Raw genomic sequence first — 7,932 nt, 5'->3', positions numbered from 1 at the left:
GTAAGGGGCCTTAAAGGTCAGAGTTGGGGGAAAGACTGAGTTGTTACTGTGCAGGGTGTTTCTCAATTTTTTTGGTAAGCGTATACTACATATTCAATTCCCAAAGGATTACAGAGTCATTTAAAATGGTGATTATGAAAATTAATGGAGCATTTTGTGGGAAAATTTTATGATGTAATGTTAAGTGAAAAAAGCAATATTCAGAGTCATTATGTGCATTCTGATTTCAATCATGTTAAGGTAAGCAAATGAATAAAGAATTGACAGACATGAACAACATTTAAGTTAGTTTTGTTATGGCTTCTGGGATTTTCCAGACTTATAAAAATTAACTTTACTGAGGTATAGTTTACATACACAAGCACATCCATCTTAAGTATACACTTGGATGAATTTTGACAAATTTATACACTCATGTAATCAAGTTACGGAACACTTCCCTCATTCCCCGAAGTTTCCTTTTACTTCATCCTATTCAATCCTGGCCTGCAATCAAAAATGTCACTAGAAATTAGATCTGACTTCACCAGAGTTTCATACAAATAGGATCGTACAGTGTGTACTCTTTTTGTATCCTAGCTTTTTTGGCTCAGGGTAATGTTTGTATCCTTCTTCTTCTTTCTCAGTAAATCCTAGGCAAGCTAAAAGATTATACCTCCCACCCTTCCTGGCAACCAGTTGTCAGTTCAGTTCAGTCACTTAGTCATGTCTGACTCTTCGTGACCCCATGGACAGCAGCGCACCAGGCTTCCCTGTCCATCACCAACTCCCTCAGCTTGCTCAAACTCATGTCTGAGTCGGTGATGCCATCCAACCATCTCGTCCTCTGTCGTCTCCTTCTTCCGTCTTCAATCTTTCCCAGCATCAGGGTCTTTTCTAATGAGTCAGCTCTTTGCATCAGGTGCCCAAAGCATTGGAGCTTCAGCTTCAGGATCAGTCCTTCCAATAAATATTCAGGACTTATTTCCCTTAGGATGGACAGGTTGGATCTCCTTGCAGTCCAAGGGACTCTCAAGAGTTTCTCCAACACCACAGCTCAAAAGCATCAATTCTTCCATGCTCAGCTTTCTTTATGGTCCAACTCTCACATCCATACATGACTACTGGAAAAACCATAGCTTTAACTAGATGGACCTTTGTTGGCAAAGTAATGTCTCTGCTTTTTAATACGCTGTCTAGGTTTGTCATAGATTTTCTTCCAAGGAGCAAGCATCTTTTAATTTCATGGCTGCAGTCCCCCTCTGCAGTGATTTTGGAGCCCAAGAAAATAAAGTCTGTCACTGTTTCCACTGTTTCCCCATTTTTTGCCATGAAGTGATGGGACTGGCTGCCATGATCTTAGTTTTCTGAATGTTGAGTTTTAAGCCAGCTTTTTCACTCTCCTCTTTCACGTTCATCAAGAAGCTCTTTAGTCCTCTTCACTTTCTGCTGGAAGGGTTGTGTCATCTGCATATCAATGGCAACCCACTCCAGTACTCTTGCCTGGAAAATCCCATGGGCAGAGGAGCCTGGTGGGCGGCAGTCCATCGGGTTGCACAGAGTCGGACACGACTGAGCAACTTCACTTTCACTTTTCACTTTCATGCATTGGAGAAGGAAATGGCAACCCACTCCAGTGTTCTTGCCTGGAGAATCCCAGGGACGGGGGAGCCTAGTGGGCTACTGTCTATGGGGTCGCACAGAGTCGGACACGACTGAAGTGACTTAGCAGCAGCAGCAGCATCTGCATATCTGAAGTTGTTGATAATTCTCCTGGCAATCTTGATTCCAGTTTGTGCTTCATCCAGCACAGCATTCCTCATGATGTACTCTGCATGTAAGTTAAATAAGCAGGGTGACAATATACAGCCTTGATGTACTCCTTTCCCAATTTGGAACCAGTCCATTGTTCCACGTCTGGTTCTAACTGTTACTTCTTGACTTGCATACAGATTTCTCAGGAGGCAGGTAAGGTGGTCTGATATTCCCATCTCTTGAAGAATTTTCCACAGTTTGTTGTGATCCACATAGTCAAAGGCTTTGGCATAGTCAATAAAGCAGAAGTAGATATTTTTCTGGAATTCTCTTGCTTTTTCTATGCTCCAATGGATGTTGGCAATTTGATCTCTGGTTCCTCTACCTTTTCTAAATCCAGCTTGAACATCTGGAAGTTCTCGATTCACATACTGTTGAAGATTAGCTTGGAGAATTTTGAGCATTACTTTGCTAGCATGTGAGATGAGTGCAATTGTGTGGTATTTTGAGCATTCTTTGGCATTGCCTTTCTTTGGGATTGGAATGAAAACTGACCTTTTCCAGTCCTGTGGCCACTGCTGAGTTTTCCAAATTTGCTGGCATATTGAGTGCAGCACTTTCACAGCATCATCTTTTAGGATTTGAAATAGCTCAGCTGGAATTCCATCACCTCCACTAGCTCTGTTCGTAGTGATGCTTTCTAAGGCCCACTTAACTTCACATTCCAGGATGTCTTGCACTAGGTGAGTGATCACACCATCACAGTTATCTGGGTCATGAAGACCTTTTTGTACAGTTCTTCTGTGTATTGTTGCCACCTCTTCTTAATATCTTCTGCTTCTGTTAGGTCCATACCATTTCTGTCTTTTATTGTGCCCATCTTTGCATGAAATGTTCCCTTGGTATCTCTAATTTTCTTGAAGAAGTCTCTAGTCTTTCCCATTCTATTGTTTTCCTCTATTTCTTTGCACTGATAACTGAGGAAGGCTTTCTTATCTCTCTTTGCTATTCTTTGGAACTCTGCATTCAGATGGGTATATCTTTCCCTTTTTTCCTTTTCCTTTCACGTCTCTTCTTTTCTCAGCTATTTGTAAGGCCTTCTCAGACAACCATTTTACCTTTCTGCATTTCTTTTTCTTGGGGATGGTTTTGATCACAACCTCCCATACAATGTCACCGACCTCTGTCCATAGTTCTTCAGGCACTCTGCCCCTCAGATCTAATCCCTTGAATCTATTTGTCACTTCCACTGTATAATCGAGGACTTCCCTCATGGTTCAGATGGTGAAGCATCTGCCTACAATGCGGGAGACCTGGGATCGATCCCTGGGTTGGGAAGATTCCCTGGAGAAGGAAATGGCAACCCATTCCAGTATTCTTGCCTGGAAAATCCTATGGACAGAGGAGCCTGGTAGGCTACAGCCCTTAGGTTCACAAAGAGTTGGACATACCTGAGTGACTTCACTTCACTCACTTCACTGTATAATCATAAGGGATTTGATTTAGGTCATACCTGAGTGGTCTAGTGGTTTTCCCTATTTTCTTCATTTTAAGTCTGAATTTGGCAATAAGGAGCTCATGATCTGAGCCACAGTCAGCTCCCGGTCTTGTTTTTGCTGACTGTATAGAGCTTCTCCATCTTCCCCATCTTCTACAAAGAACACAAGAGACGACTCTACACGTGGACATCAGCAGATGGTCAATACCGAAATCAGATTGATTATGTTCTTTGCAGCCAGAAATAGAGAAGCTCTATAAGTCAGCGACTAGCTGTGGTCATATGATAAAATGATGGCCAAAGAATCATAAGTAGAAGGGTCATGTGGGACTTCTAGAAGGCTTTGTAAAAGTAAGAGACAGACAACCTTTTTCTTTTCTTCCCCTTTCTCTTGCTGATGGCCTGAAATATGGATATGATGAGTGGTGCCCCAGCAGCTACCTTGGAACATAAGGTGATGTTAAGAATAATCAAGAAAAGGAAATGAGCCTAGGTCTCTGATGACACAGTGGAAGTGTCATACCATGCCAGCTTGACTCCCTTCCTCTTATATTACTTGTAAATGAAACACAGGCACATACACACATACACACACATGTATTTCTTGCCTGGAAAATCCCATGGACAGAGGAGCTTGGAGGGCTACAGTCCATAGGGTCATGAAGAGTCAGACATAACTGAAGCACGAAATCTTGTTTAAGCACAAATATTTGGGGGTTTTCTGTTTGTAGTTGAAACTAATGCTACTTACTCCATAAGCCTTCTAGCACTATCTAATGTTTTAGAATTGTGTGTGTTTGACTAAAAAATAAATTTTGATTTAAAAATAAACTTTTATACCAAAATCTGGCAAAAACCATTCGAGAAAAACATCACAGACCAATATCTCTCATGAACATAGGAATAAAAATTCTTGACACAACTTTGGCAAATTGAATTCAGCAATTTGTAAAAAGAATAATGTACTATGACCAGATGGGGTTTATCCCAGGAATGAAAGGTCAACACAGCATTCAAAAATCAAAATCAATCAGTGTAACTGACCACAATAACAGAACAAAGGATTAAAAACCAAATAATCAGCTCAATAGATGCAGAAAAAGCATTTGAAAAAATCCAGTAATCCTTGACAGTAAAGTGCCAGCAATCTAAGAATAGAAGTGAATTTCTTAAACTTGATAAAGGGCAATTCTAAAATAAAACTATGGCTAACAACATACTTAATGGTGAAAGACTGAATGATTTCCCCTAAGAGAGAGAAAAATGAGAAGATAACTGTTCTTAACGCCTGTATTAAATACTATGCTAGAGCACTAGGCAAGAAAGTGAATTTTTCCTTTCCACAGTTTGGAAAGAAAAAGTAAAACTTTCTTTATTTACAGACAACATAATTACCTACATAGAAAATTCCAAGAAATCGTAAAAATAAGAATACCTACACAATAATTAGAACTAGTAAGTGAATTTAGCAAGGTGAAAATATATGAGAGCAATACACAAAAATCAATAAACCAGAACAAACACCTGGAAAATTATCATCTTACAAACCCCACTGACGCTGACATCAGCAAGCATCAAATATTTAGGGATAAATTTAAAGAAAGATGTGTAAGATGTCTACAGTGAATTTTTCTAATAGGTTATATAGGCTGAGAGATATTTAAAATACTTATTAATAAATAAAAGGCTAGATAGATACATCACCTGCATGGATTAGAAGATTCAAGATTATCAAGATGTCAATTTTTCTTCTTCTTCCCAAATTGATCTATACATTTAATGCAACCCTATTTGAAAACAACTGTGGTTTCTACACACTGACAAGGTAATTCTAAATTTATATGAAAATTTAAAAATAATACAGTGAAACTAAAATTGAATAAAAGATCAGTGCTATAACAGAGACACATATGAGGTTCTATAACAGCACAGAGGAAGGAAGAATAGTTCTGATTATTCCAGCTCTGACTAGGTAACTCAGGGGCTGCCTCTCAAAGGAGGTACCATTCGAACTGTGAGTTGGAAGATGGCTGAGGGCTTACCAGGTGGAGACTTTCATGAAGACTGTTGACTTACTTAGGCTTTACATATGAGAGTGGAGAGTGAGAGAAGCTGAGAGAAGAATTACACCCACAGGGAGCTCAGGAATTCAGTCCCACTGTGTCCAGTAGACAGAGAGCTGGCGATGGACTGACTCCAGTCAGCCTTTTAATTTTTCCTTCATGGGGCAGACCCTGCTGGCAAGAAACGTGTTCTTTGGCCATTAGTTAGTCAGACAGATGCTGAGTCTTAAGGCTCTGAGTGAGTGAGTACAAAGTAATTTTCTCCAAGCTTTTGGTGACGGTGGTGTTCCTTAGCACAGATTTGTTTGTTGCTAACCAACTGGTCTTTGGTTTATTTTGTTTTTAAAAATCATTGGGCACTGGTGACTTTTTTTTAATATTTATGTTTTGACTGTGCTGCATCTTCACTGCTTTGCCAGGACTTCCTCTAGTTGCCATAAGCGGGGGGCCACACGTCACTGCAGTGCGTGGGCTTCCCATTGCAGTGACATCTCTTGTTGCAGAGCACAGGCTCTAGGTGCGTGGGCTTCAGTAGTTGCGGCTCAAGGGCTCTAGAGCTCAGGCTCAGTAATTGTGGCACTTGAGCTTAGTTGCTCTGCGGTATGTGGGATCTTCCGCGACCAGGGATCGAAATTGTGTCCCCTGCATTGGCCCACGGATTCTTATCCAGTGTGCCATCAGGGAAGTCCTGGTCCTTGGTTTAGAATGCTGGACCAAGTTTGACCAACAGATCAATCAGGTGCCAAGATTCTACTCTATGGAAGAGCTTTTAGTGAAGGGACAATTTAGAGGGAGGTGGGCAGGATTCAGTTCAGTTCAGTTCAGTTCAGTCGCTCAGTCGTGTCCAACTCTTTGCGACCCCATGAATCCCAGCACGCCAGGCCTCCCTGTCCATCACCAACTCCCGGAGTTCACTCAGATTCACGTCCATCGAGTCAGTGATGCCATCCAGCCATCTCATCCTCTGTCGTCCCCTTCTCCTCCTGCCCCCAATCCCTCCCAGCATCAGAGTCTTTTCCAATGAGTCAACTCTTCACATGAGGTGGCCAAAGTACTGGAGTTTCAGCTTTAGCATCATTCCTTCCAAAGAACACCCAGGACTGATCTCCTTTAGGATGGACTGGTTGGATCTCCTTGCAGTCCAAGGGACTCTCAAGAGTCTTCTCCAACACCACAGTTCAAAAGCATCAATTCTTCAGTGCTCAGCTTTCTCCAACTCTCACATCCATACATGACTATTGGAAAAACCATAGCCTTGACTAGATGGACCTTTGTTGGCAAAGTAATGTCTCTGCTTTTCAATATGCTATCTAGGTTGGTCACAACTTTTCTTCCAAGGAGTAAGTATCTTTTAATTTCATGGCTGCAGTCATCATCTGCAGTGATTTTGGAGCCCCCAAAAATAAAATCTGACACTATTTCCACTGTTTTCCCATCTATTTGCCATAAAGGGATGGGACAGGATTAAGGGGACCTTTAGATGTTGAGGCACCGAAGGGGTACAAACAATGGATACAGACACATCTAGGCCTGACCAGGCAGAAGGAAAAGGTGGAACTCAGTGGAGGAGGGGGCTGTTGTTCCAGGGGTAGCTGTTGTCACAGAAGAACGTGACACTGTCAGATCTGAGGTTCCAGATCCGGGAGAGACAGGCAAGAAACATCCCAGCCCACCCGGTCCGCCTTTCCCCCTCCAGTCTCCTACCGGTGCTTCCCATTGGCTGATGTAAGTTAGAAACCAGCCAATGGGGCAGAAGGGGCTGGAAGACGGAGGGGTCAGCTTCCTGCACACAGAGTGAGGCAGATAAGGGTGAAAATGGCTCAGGGCCTCAAGCGAGATAACACCAGCACAACCACATCCTCCGACACGGCCTGTGCATGGCAGATGCGTGAGTCAATTCTGTGGAATGGCAGAAAAATGACACCCAAGATATGGAGATAGGAGGATTCCTGACAGTCCTGGCCCTGCCACCCACCATGCATCCCTAGCGGCATGTGGCTGGCCTCTGGGGCTTCCACTGTTTCAGCGGTCAAATGAGTAAGGTGGACCACGTGACCCTCAAAGCCCTCCAACACAGTGTCCCTTGATGAGGCTGTGAGTCGGCTGGCTCCCTCACCAGCACAGACTGGACTGTGCCCCACGGTCCCTGCCTCCCCGGGCTCCACTAGCTGCAGATACGATGCCAGGCACCCCCCCTCCCCCTCCCCCTCCCCCGCAAAGGGCAGCCCAGGGGATCCTGGGGCCAGCGGCCTCTGGGACTGCACTTGGTGCTCCTCTCTTCCAGTGAAACCCTGGGACGTGCAGAGTCGACCAGGGACTTTCTTTCACTGTGAAGAGGCACATTCATAAAGAAAGCAGAGTGTATTCATCCCCAGAGAGCAGCAGCTCCCCAGGCCTGTGTTGCAGCAGCTCCCGGCGTGGTGCCCCCCCTGCTCAGTTCCTGATAACTGAAGGTGAAACTTGAACAGCAAAAGGGAAGTCTCCCATCTCCTAGTGGGTATCAAATCCTGTTTCTAGACAGTTTCAGTTCTTACAGACACAGGATTCCATATTTTCTCACCAATAAGCTGGAAGGCAAAGAACCTTCGGTGACCACCAACCACACTGCCTGGCCCTGGGGTGAGATGCAAGTACACC

Source organism: Bos indicus x Bos taurus, chromosome 16, assembly GCF_003369695.1.
Source record: "Bos indicus x Bos taurus breed Angus x Brahman F1 hybrid chromosome 16, Bos_hybrid_MaternalHap_v2.0, whole genome shotgun sequence".
Lineage (NCBI taxonomy): Eukaryota > Metazoa > Chordata > Mammalia > Artiodactyla > Bovidae > Bos > Bos indicus x Bos taurus.
The sequence above is the reverse complement of the archived record's forward strand: the minus strand, read 5'-3'. Positions refer to the sequence as shown.